At 34.0% G+C, this 20,381-nt stretch overlaps 1 pseudogene; it reads left to right on the top strand.

The window, feature by feature from the left end:
* Positions 1-2,061: 2,061 nt before the first annotated feature.
* Positions 2,062-11,937, top strand: LOC115960462 (annotated as a pseudogene).
* Positions 11,938-20,381: the final 8,444 nt, after the last annotated feature.

The raw sequence follows: 20,381 nt of genomic DNA, 5'->3' as shown, positions 1-20,381 counted from the left end.
TTTTTCTTTCTCTCTCTACACTTTATTACCTATAAATCTCTCTCTTGTTGTTTATTCATTGGCATCCTATTGTTTTCCCAAATTTGATAATAATTCTAATGTACTAAGTATGCGTTGTAATGTTTATTTTTATTTTTATTTTTCATTCCATTTTGCTGCCATTAAATTAGTATAGCCATCACTCTTAGTTTTTTCAGTTATGTTTGGTTTGAAATTCTATTATTATTATTATTATTATTATTTTTTAATTTAGTGTTTCTAAATTGGTATTTTTCCATTGTAAGATTTCATGGGAAGACTTTATAAGAACAATTTTTATTTATTTGAATTTAAGTAAAATATTATATGTTTAATTTTTTTTAAATGAGACAAAATATAAATGATTTTATGATATGGATTATGGAGGATGTTGCTGAATTTAAATGTTGAATAAAATAAAATGAAAGAGATAATGACTCTCTATCTCCACTATCTCTCTCTCCTAATTTGATTGTGGGTTTTAAACTTTCAATTTGGATGATAATTTGTTGCTCACGATTTAATTTATTAGGAATTGATTGCAACCGACAGTTTTAGTGTTTTCCTTCCTTTGGGTGAGCTTCCAAACTGGCTTGAGTAGAGTAAGGGATCAATTTTATATTTTTTTGTGCCCACGCTAGTAAAGCAAAAGATTCGAGGATGGTCTTTATGTGCGATATTTGCAAGAAGCTTTCATGATATGAATGGATTCACTATAATCTATGAATTAAAAAATTATACCAAGAAAATCACATGGCAATATCAACAAAAGAATTGTCGTGTAATACCATGTTAGGAATATCTGTGGTTGCACTCTATTGGAAGCCGGAGATGAAATGGAGTATCCAATAATACATAATAAGCAGTGGTTTCCAAGTGAAGAAGTTTGGGGTCAACCTGATTTATGACAATGATGAAAAGAATTACCTATCCTATTTTGAACCAATAATAAAAAATGCATGTCTTCCTTGCAATGGAATGATTGCAATCAAATAAGAATTAAAAAGATAACAGCAGAAAACACAAAACTAATTCATATCAATTCAAAGTAGAATTGTAAAGAATACAAAAGTTCAAAATTAAAAAATACACCAAAAACTAAGAGAGAGAGAGAGAGAGAGAGAGAGAGAGAACTTTTTGTGTGTGGAAAAATAGAAAATCATGCATGGAATGATTGAGAGAACAACAAATTTATAGGAAGAGGTTAAGAATAAGAAGAGTCAAAAATAAAAGAAGATAAAGGGGTAGGGGAACAGTGATATTAAGTTAGAGAGTAGTGGGGATATGAAAAGTTAAAATGGAATGAGAAAAGTTGAAGAAATTATAATAATAAATAAGAATAATTAAAAATAAGATTAATATGATATTTTGATTTTAATATAATGGAGTTATTAATTCACTTTAAATGTTAAACAATTATATGAAAAATTGAAAAGAAAAAAGATGATGACATGGCTGCTGATGTGGCTCAACGGGAGCGTAACAACATTAAATGCTACGCTTCAACTTTTAGTAATATATAGAAGTACTGCTTAGACAAGAGAAGAAAAATCTAACCTTTTCCTTTGATTGGTAAACAACAATGAAACTTTTGATGGTGTTGAACTTCCATATACAAAACACATTGTGCTCACCTTTTAATCGGCTGGCTCTTCCCCAAGATTTTACTTTCTTTTTGCTTTAAATGAGGAGTTGGCTTTTTTGTTTTTCTTGATTTCCTCTATCTAGGGGTATCTTGTACACTTCCTGTTTCTTAGTGCTGCATTTATGCACTTTTCAATAATATTTTTTTATTAACTAAAAATCAGTTGAACATGTAATTTTTGGTTAGAATGGGCATATAAATCCAATATAAACCAAGTTACAAGTAAAAGTGAAACCTTTTTCTGAGAACCCTGAGTATCACTTGACTGTATAAAATGGAACCCGTTTCTTCAAATATGTTGCTTGTTATGAACATTTCTCACAGACAGAAGTGTCTGTGTGTGCAGGTCTTTCAGCAAAGTATGGTAATACTGATTGTAATTTATGTCTGTTTGCAACCTGATAGTGACTTTTTATTTAAAATCAGGGAATCAACAGGGATAGGGTTGAACAAATGGAAGCTCGATTGAAAGAAGATATCTTGATAGAAGCTGCAAGGTATATTCTACTGATGCAGTCTGTAGTATCTGTGATGCCTTACATATGATACTTGGTTGTTTCTACAATTGATTCTTCCTGATTTGTATGATAGCAAATTTTCTATGTACATCTGACATAGCAGATATGGAAATAAGATCCTTGTCACTGATGAACTGCCAGATGGTCAGATGGTGGACCAGTGGGACCCAGTGTCACATGATTCTGTAAAGACACCCCTAGAGGTATTGCTGTTAGAACTCATCTCAGGTTTGGTAAGCAGAATTGTTCCACCAGTTTTCTCAAAAAACTATTAAAGCCTATTCCCATTGTATAGGTGTATGAGGAATTGCAAGTAGAGGGGTACCTTGTTGACTATGAACGTGTTCCTATTACTGATGAAAAATCACCAAAGGAGACAGATTTTGATATTTTGGTGAGTTTTCATATTCTAAATTTTAATTTGAATAATGATCTTTAAGAAATTTATGAAGTACCTGTTGGCGTGGGATCACAAGTTATCCATTTTTCATTTTACATTTGATATGAAAAAGTTTTAACATTGTGAATGAAATAGTGGGCTTCCTTATTTTTTTACCTTGTTTGTGTTAGTGAAAAATCTGGAGGTGACTCTTTTTGATGTTGGGGGTATGTTTCTTAATTCAACCATGATGCTGAAAAGCAAATGTAACCCTAGTATAATTAGATCTTAACCTCCCAAAAATCTCTAGTCTAGATTGTTTAAAAGACATACAATAAAAAAAATGTGCAGACTTACATGACTAGCACATGATTTTTTCAGTTTCTTAGTGATGACTAGAAATCATCCTATTCAAAACATAACCACCAAGGTGAGTGACTCAGGGGAAAAGGTTTATTCCCAAGTGGTTTGTTTGGGGTCAATGTTGAATATCCTGAGTTTGAACCCTTAAGAACGTGATGTTTGGCTCACTGAAGTTGTCCACCACCTAATGATAGGGGACCCTGGTAGGGCTATGGTTAGGCTATACTTGAGAATCTGTTTGAGGGATTTTCTACCGATCCTCCACTTTGTGGGCTTCTCTTGGCCTCTTGCTATTGTTTCCTCAGCGAGTAGAGGCTACTATGGTCCTGCCCAAGTACGATAGCTACAACTGGCCTCTTAACTTCTTTTGTTCAGCAGAAAAGAAGAAGAAGAAAGAAATGTTATAAAAAACAAAGTATATAATGGATAACTAAGGATATATTGTAAAGTACAAAGCAAGTACTGCTATGCCTTTCAGTCATATGCTTTCTGGTTGGCTTTCATGCAATGCATCTTACCTGAAAAATCAGAAGCTATCAAGCCCTCATTGAGCACTTGAGGTTTGGCCATAAATTAGATGGGGAAAACAACTATAGAATATTGTGATACATATTGAAAGAAAGAGGAGCTAAGGTTTTATCCTTCCCCACCTCCCCCCCCCCCCCCCCCCCCCCCCCCCCCCCCCACCCCCAAAAAAAAAGGAAAAAAAGAAAAAGAAAAAAGAGAGGGAGAGAATTTCACAAACCCATCTTTTTTTCCTCATAAAGAGTTAATTTGTTGAATTATCACGTGTTAAAGTTCCATGCCCTCTATTATTCTTTTTACTTATTTGATTTACTTATCAAAAAGTAATATTTGAGAATTATGTGTTGGCATACTATTGTCGTTTGAATTGAAAACATTCAGTAAGGCAATGATGGTTTTTAACATTTCAGTTTAGGATAGTCTATTCTTGAATTTGACTTAAAGGATTAGTTCAATGGCATTTTTGGATTGGATAGATTTGATATCCATTGTGTTTTCAGGTGCATAAAAATTCTCAAGCAAACTTAAATACAGAGATAATTTTCAACTGTCAAATGGGACGTGGACGAACTACAACTGGGATGGTGATTGCAACATTGATTTATCTCAACCGTATTGGAAATTCTGGTAGTCCTGTTACTTTTCATACTCTACTCTTTGAGCAATGCATACCTCTTTTAGTGACGAAATCTTTTAATGTTGTAAGGTATTTTCACATGGAACAGGTATTCCAAGAATCAATTCCATTGGGAGAGTTTCTGACTCTGGTGCTAATGTTGCTGACCATTTGCCAAATTCAGAAGAGGCAATTCGTAGAGGAGAATATGCAGTCATAAGAAGCTTGATTCGGGTATTAGAGGTATTTGATATTAGCTCTTGTTGCTCTTAGATCAACATTTAGAATTCTATTTTAAGTTTTTGTTTTTACTGATATTGACATGGCTTTAGGGTGGTGTTGAAGGAAAAAGACAAGTGGATAAAGTCATTGACAAGTGTGCCACCATGCAGGTTTGGTCTCTAATCTTGCTCCATTTTGGTATGGTTTCTATTTGTTCAAATTTCATAAAGTTTGTCTGAATAAACTTATTCCTTATGTGTTTCATTTGCTCCCTTGACATGCATTTTCTTGGCTTGTAGCTGTAAGGTTTATTTTCATGTCATATTAACTGTTTCTTTGATTTGAATTGTAGAACTTACGTGAAGCAATTGCCACTTATCGTAGTAGTATTCTGCGTCAACCGGATGAGATGAAAAGGGAGGCATCACTTTCATTTTTTGTGGAGTACTTGGAAAGATACTACTTTCTTATATGCTTTGCTGTATTTATTCATTCTGAGGGAGCAGCTATCCGTTCATGTTCATTTGGTCATGGCAGTTTTGCTGAGTGGATGAGAGCAAGGCCAGAATTGTATAGTATTATTCGCAGGTAAAAGTTGTAAGTATTTATTATTTAAGTTTCCAGAGAGAGCAGCCTAGGAAAGTAAACGTGCTAATGGTATAGTGTTTACAGATCAATATTCATCCATCACCACATGGTTAGAGTTCATTGTGGAATAACCGGTTCATAAACTAACTGTTTCTACCACTTGTATGGACCATCTACCTAGTTATTGAGTGGATTTCTAATTGTGATGCATTGCTTTTGTCCAATTCATTTTTTTTAGATGGATTCTTATGCATTGTTTATTTGGTTCATGCATTATGGCTCGGTTCTTTCTTCACTACAATGGTGCCTTGTTGCAGATTGCTCAGGAGAGATCCAATGGGTGCACTTGGATATGCAACTTTAAAGCCATCTCTGATGAAGATTGCCGAATCTGCTGATGGCCGCCCTTCTGAGATGGGTGTAGTTGCTGCCCTTAGAAAGGGTGAGATTCTTGGAAGTCAAACTGTTCTAAAAAGTGACCATTGTCCTGGTTGTCAAAACACAAGTTTACCGGAGAGAGTGGAAGGTGCGCCTAATTTTAGAGAAGTTCCTGGGTTTCCAGTCTATGGGGTGGCAAATCCAACCATTGATGGAATTCTCTCTGTCATTCAGAGGATTGGCAGTTCTAAACGTGGTCGTCCTGTTTTTTGGCACAATATGAGAGAAGAACCTGTTATTTACATCAATGGAAAGCCATTTGTTCTCCGTGAAGTTGAAAGACCGTACAAAAACATGCTGGAGTACTCGGTAAAATCTATATTTTCATTTTACATCTATATTAACTTTATTAGAGTGGATTATGGAGGGCATTATCTAGATTGGTGTTGACAACGTTATTAGACACCAGAACTTATTATGGTGACATTAGCATTGGTATTGGACCTAATACATAAAGTAATGTCTAAATGCCAAACCATGTCCATATTTTCAAAATGCAGTGTTTATTTTGAACATGTAGTGCTCTTGTCTTGAAATGCTGACTTGAGTAGTTGAAGAGTATAATACTGAGGTACATATTGCTGTTAAGAGGACAATATGTTATTGCATCTGTGTCCTAATGTAGCGCCCATTGATGCCTGCCCTAGTGTTCTTATAATAGACCATTTCTCTTTGCTGTTCAAAATTGTAGAAAATCCACATCATGAATTGTTACTTTGCATGCAATGAGCCTTGGAACTTTGCCACTTGAGTATCAAAAAATAAAGCAAAAGAACTTGTAACAACGCGCACTTGGAACTTTGCCACTGAAGTATGTATGACGATTGAGTATTAGGTTACAAAAAATATTGGTGTCCGACATTGGGATGTTTATTTTGTCACTGTTACACTTGTAACAACAAAGAATGGAATCTCGATTAAAGGAAGATATCCTGCGAGAAGCTGAACACTATGGGAATGCTATAATGGTTATTCATGAAACAGATGATGGGCAAATATTTGATGCTTGGGAACACGTGAGTTTTGATTCCATTCAGACCCCACTTGAGGTTTTCAAAAGCTTAGAGGCTAATGGTTTTCCCATTAAGTATGCACGTGTGCCAATTACGGATGGTAAAGCTCCCAAAAGTTCTGACTTTGACACATTGGCAGTGAATATTGCTTCTGCTTTGAAGGATACTGCTTTTGTTTTCAATTGCCAGGTCAAATTTTTATTCTCTGGCTGCTTTAAATGTGCATAGAGATGTTCATATACTTGTGTGTTTGTGCATGTATTCCCCCACCCCCCTCTTTTTCTTTTCACTTCATTCCTTGATTGCTTTTCTTATATTCACAGATGGGTAGAGGAAGGACGACCACTGGTACTGTGATTGCTTGCCTTCTGAAACTTAGAATTGATTATGGAAGACCTATAAAAATCCTGGTTGATGATAAGACCCATGAAGAGGTGAAATGTGGTACCTCAAGTGGTGACGAAACTGGAGGTAGTGTTGCTGCCTCAACCACCGGTATCACAAAAATAAGATCTGAAAAAGAGAAAGGTCGGGTTTTTGGTATAAATGACATCCTGTTGTTGTGGACAATAAACAGATTATTTGATAATGGGGTGGAATGTCGGGAAGCCTTAGATGCTATTATTGATAGATGTTCTACTCTGCAAAACATACGACAAGCAGTTCTGCAATATAGAAAGGTATTCAATCAACAACATGTTGAGCCAAGGGTGAGGAGGGTTGCATTGAACCGTGGTGCTGAGTACTTGGAGCGATACTTCCGTTTAATTGCCTTTGCAGCAAATCTTGGAAGTGAAGCATTTGATGGGTTTTGTGGGCAAGGAGAATCCAGGATGACATTTAAGAATTGGTTGCATCAGAGACCAGAGGTCCAAGCAATGAAATGGAGCATAAGATTAAGGCCTGGCCGATTTTTTGCTGTTCCAGTAAATCCTCTTCTATACATTGAGACTGATTTATTTTTTGTTTATGGTCAAAGGCAGAAACATGATTTTTTGAATTAGCATTGTAATTTATTATTATTTATGAATATTTTTTATTTAATGACTTGGAGATGATCGCATCCCCTATTTTGGACTTTGGAACACAGGAGGAGTTGAGATCACCACATGAGTCCCAACATGGCGATGCAGTGATGGACGCCATTGTCAACAACCGTAATGGTTCTGTTTTGGGGAATGGCTCTATACTGAAAATGTACTTCTTTCCTGGTCAAAGAACTTCCAGCCACATACAAATTCATGCTGCACCACATGTTTACAACGTATATAAATACTCCAAAAGCAAAGAACTATCATTAAATTTGTAATGCTATAAGGTAATTGGTAGGTAGCCTTAACCCAAATTTTTTGAGGGAGGCTGATTCCCAAACTAGAACTTGTGACTTTTTGCTTTTTGGGGAAGGCACTTGTCATTGCACCAAGGCTCAACCTCTTATTGTTGCAATCAATATAGCTATTAATTTAACATATCTGGTGGGAAAATGAAACGAAATATTGATATACACTAATTCTTATCCTGGCTAGGTAATCCACGCAAAAGTAATATCTCTTCTGATTGTATTTTTCAGTAATTCATTTTGTGGAAAACATTGATACATTAAATCCAAAATATTATTTGCAACCTCTTTTTTGGCACCTGGTATCGATGGGATATGCCTTTCCAGCAAATTATTTTAACTAAGATATTTGTTATTGAAAGCTTGTTTGAGATGTTATTTGACTGTAAATCCGTTCATTTAACTTATTTTCCAAGGACCTCCTTAATGTTGGGTTAATGAAATCCCATCAGAATCTAATTGTGCTAATTTATGGTATTGATGATCTTCTGGATGATTGCAAGATTGGATTTATATGGTATTTGCTCTAACCCTTCAACCTGTATGTAAAATCTAAGGCAAGGCTCAGGCCACTTTTGGTAATATTTTTACTCTCCCCTCAAAAAAAAACTCCAACTTTCTGTTTTCAGCTTGTATTGAGAAAGATGATTGCAAGATTGGATTTATATGGTATTTGCTCTAACCCTTCAACCTGTATGTAAAATCTAAGGCAAGGCTCAGGCCACTTTTGGTACTATTTTTACTCTCCCCTCAAAAAAAAAAAAAACCCCAACTTTCTGTTTTCAGATTGTATTGAGAAACCCTTGTTTGGTGCAGTTTTTGCTCTTCTCTGCATGTAATTGCATCTTGTTATCAAGTTTTTTTGTCATCCTGTCCTCAAAGCAGAGAAACATGGCCTTCATACTTCACATAGAAATGCATGTAATTATGAATATGAACATGTAAATGTCATATGTGCTCTTGGTCAGCGGGACAAAGGCCATAAAGCAAAGGGACAACAAATACAGTCAGATTTCATTGGGTTTCCTTCTCGACTACATGATGTTTGATTGTTGCATTAATCTCAAAGTCCTTTGCATCCATGTCTAAATATTGGCTTTAAGGCCTGTGTTTGGCCCAATTTGTTGGTTGGACTAGGTTATGCTATTTGTAAAAACATTCCATTATTTTTTCTAGATTACATATTTGAAAAAGTACGCAAGTAAAGGCTCTTTCATGACTGGCTTATCATGTAGCCATCAAGAGATGAGCTTTATGGTATGAGTTTCCAAGTTGTTTCTAAGCCTAAAACTTCCATTTGTTTCAGGTAGATGGATTCCCCGTGTATAGCATGGCAACTCCAACAGTTGATGGTGCAAAAGAGATGTTAGCATATTTAGGTGCCAAGCCTAAAGCAGAAAACTCTGTTGCTCATAAAGTAATATTAACTGATCTGAGAGAAGAAGCAGTTGTTTACATTAATGGCACGCCATTTGCCCTAAGGGAGCTAAATAAACCTGTTGATACACTCAAGCATGTGGGAATCACAGGCCCAGTGGTACACAATGACACATTTTTTAAAATAAAAATTCTAAACTCAAGTCATTAAAGCCATATCATGTTTTACCGCTGGCATTTTTATACTTGTTATGCAGGTGGAACACATGGAGGAGCGACTAAAAGAAGATATATTATCTGAGGTTAGACATTCTGGTGGACGGATGCTTTTACATCGTGAAGAACATAGCCCAACACTAAATCAGTCCAGTGTTGTAGGATACTGGGAAAACATCTTAGCAGATAATGTGAAGACGCCTGCTGAAGTATATGCTGCTCTGAAAGATGAGGGTTATAATATTACATATAGGAGAATACCATTGACTAAAGAGAGAGGCTTTAGCTTCTGATTTTGATGCAATCCAATACTGTAAAGATGAGTAAGTGCCCATACCTAACATATCTGCTATCAGAAATATCACTATTAAATGATCGGTAATTTAGTATAGTAGTAAGAAATTATGTTGCAGCTTGCTGCATCATAGTTTAATCAATGGCTAAAATTAGACATGTTCCAACTGACCTCTGGTTGTAAATTGTCTCAGGCTGCTTTCAGTTTAGCAATAAAATTATTGGTTGATCTTATTAATTGAAGATTCCGTTAGTTCTTTACAAATTTATCCAATTTTCTGCAACTTTCTGAATCATAGTTTAATCAATGGCTAAAAATTACACATGCATTCCAACCAACCTTTGGTTGTAAATTATTCACAGGCTGCTTTCTATTCAAATATACAATTATTGGATGATCTTATGAGTAAGATTCCATCAATTTACAAATTTATCCATGTACCTCAAAATCCAATCCAACACTTTTTATCTTCCAACTCTCCATCCTCATAGGTTAGATCACCTGATAATTAGAAAGAAAATGATGGTGCTAGCTTAGCTGCGTAATCCCCCCCCCTTCTCAAATTAACCATTAGAATAAAATTAACAATAGCTTTTTCTGTAGTGCTGCAGGGTGTTACCTTTTCGTATCACACACAGGGTTTGGAGGAGTCTCATATGCTATGACAATCATTTGTGTTAAACTTGGTGTAGAGGCAAACTTTACATCAAATATTCCAGAGCTAATGGTTGATACAAACATGCACTCTAGAAGTGAAGCAAACTTGTCTTCAAGGGTGTCTGAAGAAGAAGCACGCAGGATGGGTGATTACCGCGATATACTAAGCCTCACAAGAGTACTCATGTATGGTCCCCAAAGCAAATCAGATGTTGACATTGTGATTGAAGGGTATATCATTTTTGGAGAACTCAAAAGATTATAATATGCTTATAGTGCTACCGTTCTATCTAAGAGAAAAAGGGTAATGGTGACAAGTTGACCATGTAATAGTTGTAGGGTCCCCCCCCTCTCTTTTTTATTTTATTATAGTTTGTTGGGGTTGGTATTTTTGGTAGACAATGATTTTAATTGTTTTTTGCTTTGTTTTGAGCATCATGCATCAGTTGGAATTGTTATTTTTTTAATTTATCATACTTTTTTGAGAGTTAGTCTTGGAAAATAATTTTGCCTTTTATTATTTAGCTATTTTTTACTGGTGGTGCTGAGTTGGTTCCTTCATTTTAAAGGTGTAAAGGCGCAGGGCATTTGCGAGATGATATTCTCGATTACAGTAAGGAACTTGAGAAGTTCCCCAATGATGATGATGAGCACCGAGCGTACTTCATGGATATGGCTATAAAGGCTTTAAGGTTAGTTCATGTATCTCAGCAATTTAGTTTAATGGCTGGCTTGAACTATTCTTTTTCGGATGGGTCTGTTCCTCTTTCAATGACCGCCTTTGGTAAGTGGGTCTCATTGTGGTAGGTCATAGACCCCATTAATTAACATTAGATGAGTGTAGATGTTTAATTTAAGGGAGGACTACTGGCCGACATGGTTGTGCATGGTGGTACCTGATGAGTCGTTTTCCAAGAGTGAGCTTTTACTACTATGTTTTTAGAAAAAGCGGGCAAATATTTTTGCTGAGGATTGGAGGTGTGTTTTTTGGTTGGCATAATAAGTATTGGAAAGGTTATAGCTAAAGATGATTGTCCCCACAACTTGTGGTTGGCACTACACATGGTCTTCAACCTAAAAGCACTTGGAACAATATCTAATTTCTGGTTATGCTCACTTTCTATTGACAGTAGCAAATGGTCTGCATTTCAAGTGGGGGGATTTTCTAATTTTCCATTCTTTCTGGGTCATGTTATGTAGAATTGGGCAGCTTTTGGTGCAAGTCAATGGTCCCACCCCTTCCCCCCTTCAAAAAACTGAAACAGAAACAGAAGTCTAGGCTTATTAATTAAGGATGTATGTGAAGTTCAAAAAACTGAATATTTGCTATAATGTTAATATGACCAATTCTCATTTGTCCATTCTGCAGGCGCTATTTTTACCTAATCACCTTCAAGTCCTACCTCTACTGCACTTCTCCAGCTGAGACGACATTCGCTTCGTGGATGGATGCGAGGCCTGAACTTGGACATCTATGTAACAACCTCAGAATAGATAAATGATTTCAGGCGTATAGCAATGTGCATATATTAAGCTTATGTAAACTGTTCATGTCTGGAAAGTAATTTTATTTCTAGCTAAAATGAAGGGTACACATGCAAAGACTTGATTAGTTGGCCGCAAAACATAACAGCAAACCAAATACCTACACAACCAAAATAAAAAAGACAATTTGAAAGCTACAAATGTTGCAATTCTATATTCTTTTCCTTGGAGGGTGTTAATTAAGATCAAGAAATCCCGTCAATGAATACAACCCCCGTCCCAGGGTCTAGAATTGGAATTTTATCCTCGTATTTATTTATTTTTGCGAAGTAATTTTGTCCTCATATTTATAAAAGGGGGATACCATATAAGTAGAGTCTATATGTATATGGTAAAAGGGAGATACCATATATATATATATATAGAGAGAGAGAGAGAGAGAGAGAGAGAGAGAGAGAGATTCAACTTGTGGTTGGCTTTGATCCCTATTCATGCAAGATTGCAGAGTTACAAAGAGAAAATTAATTGGCTGTCAAAACTATAAACCTAGATTAGGGTGTGTTTAGATATTACTTAATTTGTTGAAACTGAAAAATTATTGCTGAAAGTATTGTGGATAAAGGTAAAAGTTAATTAAAATAGTACAATGGAATTCATAAATAGTGTCAAAAAGTGCAATGGGGCCAATAAATAGTAGCAAAAATAAGTTGAATAGTGAAATAAATTTCATTTTTCATCCTAACCCAAACGCACATAAAATTTAAACTATAAACTATTAATGCTTACTTCAATTGATACTTTTTGGTGTTTTCAACGGAAATATTCACGGTTGAAATTTCTTTTCTTTTATTGTAATATGTAAATATCAAATTTATAATTAAGAAAAAAGTGATTAAGTTGATGGTTTAAAGGATATAATCTAACCTTGCCATATAATTTAAGGACGGACCAAAATTTTGATTTCGTCTTTTTTCTTAAAATAAATTTTTAATAATTAGAAATTGACTGCGTATCCCAATGAATACTTTTTTTTTTTGACGGCTAATTAATTGGAAATGCACTAAAGTGAGGTCTAGAAATCACTAAGTATCCCAATGACTGCTAATTCCTTGGATTTAATTCAGGTTTTGGGATTTTTTATGGTAAAAATATTATAATAATTATGTAAAACATGATTTTACTCTGCCTTGAAGCAGGTCATCCATAAGGCCATAACTTTGGTAGTTGGTAGTTATAAGAGAGTAACAACTTGTACTTGTTTCTGATTTTGAGAGGTAAGGAAAGTTTGCAAAGAATATTTATTGATGTGCATGAAAAAAAAATTTATTAGTTTACATTTCACTGTTTATGTAAGATCTACATTGTAGTCATTTTCAAAATCCTGTTTTAAATCTTGAAAATAGGATACAATTTTTTGAAAACTGTATTTAGAAAATATTAGCCAAACAATAAATTCAAGTATTGGACCCATTTGGATTGCAAAACAAAAAACTATATTTAAATACTCTTAACAAACCGCCCTAACCCACGATGAATATGAACTCCTTCTTCACAGCCAAATCTCTTCTGAATTTTAATTTGGGTATTTTCAAAGTGTGTTTGGGATTACTCCTGGTCCCTTTTGTTTTGCAAAGGACACAATTGCCGACCGACCTCATCTATGTCATCCCACGTCTTGTTTAGTTAGACTGTCGAAGCTGCTTGCCAGTGTTAAACTCTGACCATGTTAGCAAAATTGTCAAGTTGCTTCATCAAGATATTTTCATATGACGGTGCTATGATTTTTGTTGCTTAGATGTACTAGATTTTGTCATATGACAGTGCAAAGAAGCCTCTTTCATTGTTCGAAGGGGCAGGCATGTTGGAAGAACCATTTGTTATTAAACTTTGCCCTTTGCCCCCTTATTCTGTGAACTGGGGAAACAAGATAGGGAAGCCATAATTGAACGCGGTTTGAGCTAGGTGGAAGATAGACATTTTTATTGGTCTTTTTGTTCCGTATGTGAAAAGGGAATATATAGGGCAACAAAGTATTTGGTCATGGTAATTAGATAACTTTAGCAAGAAGAGATTTGGCTGTAAAGGAGTTCATGTTCATTGTGGGTTAGGGATTTGGAGTTTTAATTTGGGTATTTTGAATTCAATCGTGTTTGATAGTGAGTGAGTTTGTTGATAATAAGTGAGTCATGTGAGAGTCACATGAAAGTTGATGTGGAAGTGCTGACGTGGAGGGATTATTTATATTTTAATTTAATTTATACCACGTGTGCATTCCGTTTGTCACCTCAGCAGATTCCATTAGTCATCTAATGTTAAGGACTAAATTGATTGTGATTTGGAAATAACAAGGATCAAATTGACCGTTTCCAAAATGTAGGGATCAAATTGACTGTGACACCAAAATGTAGGGACTAAAATGGTGTTTCCACCTAAATAAAAAGAGGTCCATGATAAATGGAGGCAATTATGTCTCTCTAATGGGTAAGTAAAGCCATGATAAAGAAAATAACTAAAATCAAGGAAAAAAAGACTACAATAGTGGCCTATATATTGGGGTAATCCATACAAACAAGCACTAAAAAAACACCTTAGAAGATACTGTTCTCATGAAAACATTATGGGGACATTATCCCACTAAACTATATTCCCTTTTACACTCACTCCCATAAACTATGAGAATGTATTGTTAGGTTCTAAAGATTTATGATTAAATGTTTAGAATTCTATATTGCATGTGTTGGCAAACCGAGAACAAAACATGTTTAGTCTATGTGTTAGGCATTGCTCAAAGATGTATGTTTCAAGTTTCAAGTTCGAGCAAACTGCTAAAAAGAAGAGTTAGAATTTTCCAAGCTCGATCAATTGAAAAATAGACTCGATCGATTGAGAATCGTAGAAATCATATTTTGCAAAATTTTAAAATAAGGTCCAACCCTGCGAAAATGTTTAGGGTTTCAATCCAACTTGTCCACATATAAAAGGGAAAGCCTAGCTACGTTTTGAAGACCTTTGGAAGACTTTGTGTGTTACTCCTTGTGAGATTTGAGAGGTGTTGTACCTTTTAACTACACAAGCATTTACCGGAGCAAGATCTACAATCAAGCATTGGTAGAACCTAGTTGCTGCTACAAAGATCAACAACTGAAGGTGATTTGAAACCTTTGAGTGGGATCTCAAAGTCATAAGTGTGGGTGCTTGTGTTGCAGCAAGTCCAAGAAGAGAAGGAGTCAGTGGATTCGGAGTTTGCATGTGGTCGTGTCAGTAAGTTATTATTGGAGGTAGCAATAGATTTAGGGTTAAATCGGATTGTAAAAATTTCGATTCTCTTATAGTGGATTTGCTTTACCTTGAGAATTGCTAGGTCAAATCCTCCCTAGGTTTTTACCTAAAACTATTGATTTCATTGGTTTTTTTAGGTCATCATATCGTGATGTTATTTACTTTCCGCTGCTTTGCATGATATGATTTATTATTGTTTAACGTAGATCTGAATAATTAACCTAAGTACTTGGCTAATATATTAAGTTAAATAATCTGCTTAAAGGGGTCTAAACAAACAAACATGTATATTTGCCCCATAAACTATTACATGTGTAGGGGTGGCAACAAGGCAGATCAAGTCTTGTTAGTTAATTAGTAGCTTTTAATTTTAGAAACAAGATAGCATTTTGGGATATCCCAAAATGGAATTATATGAAAAAAAAATCTTCATTCACAACAACATATCTAGGGGTGGCAACAAGGCAGATCAGGTCTAGATCATGGATGCCCCATCCACACCCTATAAGATAGTTGCCTTGCCTCGCATGTTGAGGCTTCCCACCTTGCATCCCTGCCCCACAAAAGCTCACTCACATGTTAATTCACTCTGCCTACACTTATTAAAATAATATAAATCATACTTGAAATTGCAATTAAATTGATCATATCATATCAAATCAATTTTTACCAAGAACTCAATAATATAATCCAAAGTATTTAACAAAAAAATCACAATAATAACAAAAAGTCTTAATTTCCAAGCATTTAAATAATTATTAATACAATAAACTCTAAGGTACTTTGTGAAATATTAATAACATAGGGGTATTTTGTAAATATATGTGGGTTGGAATAGCCTAAATCTGTCCTTGCCCTACACCACCACCTTTGAGGGGCAAGGCAGGTTGGAGAGGAGCAGAGCAAAATCGTCATTGCTACATAGTACATACCGTTAAATGGTGGCAATATTTGATACAACCCTTAAACATGACACGATTTTTTGTGAGTTGGTGTTGAGTGTAAATAGTTTCGTGTCAAAATGGATCAATTAATGGGTTAATTCTATGTTGACCTACTTAAATTGCAATCAACCAATTGAAATGATGCGATTCATATTAATAAATGTCATTTTTATCTAACATAAGTTTGAGTTCTAAATAGAATTCGATAAAAATAATTTTTAATGATTATATTGATAAATTTGAGTTCTCCCACTCTTCCGCATTACCCCCACCAAATTCACATCCCTCTCTTTGTATGTTTTTTTCCTCACATATCCGACTAATGCTTCAACACAAAAAAAATTCACAACATTTTTCGCAATAATTGAGTTGTCGAGATTTTTATTTGGACTCACCGTTGACGTCACTTCTTTATTCACCACTAAAAATCTGCCAAATTAGACTGGTGTGTAATTGTTTGTTGAATTTCTTGTGTCTAACGACTTTCTCCACATTTCCACATACCAACTCCCTCTGAATCTCCCAAATCGCACACCCAAATAAGATATTTTCTTGTTTGTACTCCTCCTTGTAGTCATAGTTGCATTTGGTAAAATGAAAGGTGAGATGGAGGAGATAAGAGTGATTTTGGCTTGAGAGAGAGAGATTGATGCTGTGACTTTGGAATTTCTTTTTTGTTGTTGCTGTTGAATTTGGGATACATACATATATATATATATATATATATATATACACACACATATATATATATTTTGTTACTTTGATTTTGAGATTTTTTTTTTAGTGTTTGTGTGTGTGATTGTGGGTTGAGAAAGTGAGATTGATCGAGAAAGAAATGATTGTGAGCTAAAGGAGATGGGGAATTTGTTGAGAAGAGCAGAGAGAAGAAACAGAGAACATTTATAAAAAATAAAAAATAAAAAATAAAAATAAAAAATAAAAAGAAATAAATAAAGAAAGAGACATTGGTGTGTCAGTGAGTATTTATCAGTAGGTCACACTTAATATAAGCAAAAATGAGAAGCAAAAATTAGATTGTGAGAAGTAAGATGAGAGTGCCAAGTAGCGTTTTTGTAATTTTTGGCTTCTGCTCTCAAAATAAAATTGGGAAAATATATTCTAGATAATATGGTTTTTGCAGATTCTAAAATATCCAGCCGAATACCTCAATTTTTTTAGAATGCATTTTGTGATTAAAAAGCTGTGAAAATTTATTCTAGTAGTGGATACAAACACTAACTTAAACGACGAAAATGTATGTTGACTTCTACTTTTCACCACACTAAACACTAGAAAAGGCAAACATTTTTTTTTTACTGCTAAAAATCTATGCTACAGTGCTCCCCTAGAGTTACAACCCGAGAACAACACCCCCCCTCCCCCCATCCTCCAACTCCCAAGTTTTAAACTTTAAGATTTGTGGAGGCAATAAAAGTTTTAAACAAAGAAAACATCATTTATTGCAATTCATGATGGGTTTTTACTAGCTCTACGACTCTGGTAATTTGATTTTAAGTGAGATGTAATGGTTTCATAACTTTCCATAAGGTTTTTTTTTTTTTTTTTTTTTTTTGGGTCAAATTTTGAGAATATTTTCCTTTGAAACTGTGGACGACTAAATTTCTAGTTTGAAATAAATTAGATAAGTAAAATAGTTTCACAAATACGAATTTGTATTGATGATTGTGTGGTACAATTCTCTGTAATTACAAAAGAGTGATCCTCTGATTCGATCTCCTTAAAAGACTTGTTGATTGGAATTGTGGTAATATGATTTTGACTTGAACACAAAATATCCTTCAATTTGGTTGAGGGATGGATCGAAGATTGCTGAAACGGAATTACAATGAATCTCTGGCTATGAGCTTGTTAGAAATCTTTTGTTCTTCACGTTCTTCGTGTTTTTCGTGTGTTCTTCGTCTTTGAAGGTTTGTGGTGGAAGTTCTTCGGCGTTTTAGAGGCTTGAATCCGTAGAACTTCACTGATTTGTGATTTGTTGATGTTTCTGAAGGCTTTTGAGTTTGATTCCAGCAAACTTTAGGATCTAGGCAGATAGTTTGGATGATTTTGCTTCGAGTGTTCTTCGGTTTTAAGGTTGAAGTTCTTGAAGGCTTTGAGGCTTGATTCTTGCAGAGCTTTTTTACTTTTGAATCTTGGTCTCCCCTTTAAATGCCTTAGGAAGGCTTCTATTTATAGGAGTTTGGGGGTGGGTGAGCGACACGTGGCAAAGTCTGATTGGTGATACATGTCATAGTCTGATTGGTCCGCTTATGTCATCGCTTACACGTGCTGGATTGCTTGTGTCATCGATTACATGTGCTGGACTGCTTGTGTCATCGCTTACACACGCTGATGTGTGATTGGTTTTTGCATGACACTTGGCAAATTTCTGTTGGTTTCTGAATAGTGATAGCAAAACCTAGCAGTAATACGTGGTGCTTTGTAATTTGCTGTATTTTATGGACTTGGTAATGTGACGTGTCAGATTATGATAGGTCGGGAATTTTCCCTCTCTATGGAAACAAATGAAGACTTTACACTAAATGTAGGGTCGTGGACCAAAATCCACTTATCTACAAATGCAACTTGGACCTTATTGTTTGAACTCAAATATCTAGAAATATAGGAGATAATAAAAAGAAGCAGAGAGATATAAACAATCTAAAGAAAAGAATTAACATTTGTTTCTCAAAACAAAAAAAAAAAAAAAAAAAAAAAATCTAGAAATATGTTTTACTAAAGAAATTTAATTTTGGACTTGGAGGACCAAAGTCATCTACATAACTTTTTGTTGTGATAAAAGTTCCATTTTAGATGATGTACTTACAGCCACCCCACTGGCCTACTTTCTTTGAAATACTATCTTTATGGATAAGTCATTTTTCTATGATAAGACTTTTATCTTATTATACATATATTTTTAAAATTAAAAAAGAAAAAAAATAAAAATATGAATTTGTAAACATGATATAGTGATCATTCTCTAATCATGATGATCTTTGCCAGCAAGAATATTATGTGAAGACAACGAAGTTCATTGGTTTCCTTGTCAAAATAATGTTTTAGTAAAATTTACTTAGACAAGACTTAAGAGCTACATATCTTCTATCTTTTCACTACAAAACAAAAAACAAAGAGAGTTATATACCAGGAATATGAACCTACACGTTGACTTGTTTCGTTCTTAAACTTAAAACTTATTCTTTTTGTCCTAAACTGTAAAAAAACATTAGAGTTTTTCCTTTTTTATCCTACATGTCTAATTGGGTGGCATTAATTTTAGCATTAAAGAATCTAACATGTCTGACTTGGAATATTATATATATATATATTTAAAAATGTTATACATGAGATGAATAGATAGCACGAAACAATTGGTCACACTCGGTATAAAAGAACTTTTCAAAATTTAGGAACGAACAAAAATTGCAATAATTTAGGAATATAAAAAATATAATATTTTCAATAATTTAAGATATATATATATATATATATATATATATATATATACCTTTTATAACTTAAGGATGAAATATGAATGTCATGCAAATGCAAGGCCCGTTTTAGGCTTAGGTCTAAAGTCCCCATTACAATAAAGTCTCATCCCTTTAGGGTACGTTTGGTACATTGAATGGAGATTACGACATGAATTATAATCTTTATTACTAGTAATAAAATGTGTTGTAATGTAATAACTAAACATATTTATTAGTTTGGTTATGAGTTATAACATTAAAATAAAACTTAACATTTATTTTAGGAAATGTTTTACTTATACAATTATATCTCTTTAAAAATTGTTATTTTTAAATTTAAGAGAGATATGTATTATTTTTTATGATTTTTTATTTTTATAATTGTTAGATGTATATGGAAAGTTTGTTTATTTGGAAATATATTAAGTTTTGAAATTATTGCACTTACTAAGAAATAGCTAATACAACATTTTAAAAAAAAATAGTTATTCCTCATTTTGAAGAATAGCTATTCATAAGGAATGACTATTCCTTGTAATAAAAACATAACCAAACTAAAGAATAACTAAACCATAGGAATAACTATTACATTACAACGCTTATTATAGTCTACCAAACATGCCCTTAGAAAATACTACACCCATATTATAAAAAAGGCCTAAATTTTTTTTAATAAAAAAATTGTGAACTATTTTTCCCTTTTCCAAAAAGGCTACCAAAATATTAAACTAATAGAAACTTAACCCAACTAAAACCCTAAATTTTTTGACAAAAAAAAAAAAAAAGTTTGTAAATGTGCAGAAACATCAGTAGTTATTATTACCCTTAACAAGTAGACCATTTTAAAATTAGCCATCCAATCTCTGACATGGCCACACCAATTAATCTTTATCTTTCTCTTAAAACCAAAATCAAAATTAAAAATTAGATTTTAGCCATGACCTTATCGAAGATAAATTAAACCTCCTTTTAATAAAAAAAAAAATTA

This window comes from Quercus lobata, chromosome 9, assembly GCF_001633185.2.
Source record: "Quercus lobata isolate SW786 chromosome 9, ValleyOak3.0 Primary Assembly, whole genome shotgun sequence".
Classification (NCBI taxonomy): Eukaryota; Viridiplantae; Streptophyta; class Magnoliopsida; order Fagales; family Fagaceae; genus Quercus; species Quercus lobata.
Note: the sequence above shows the minus strand (reverse complement) of the source record. Positions and strands in the feature narration are given on the sequence as shown.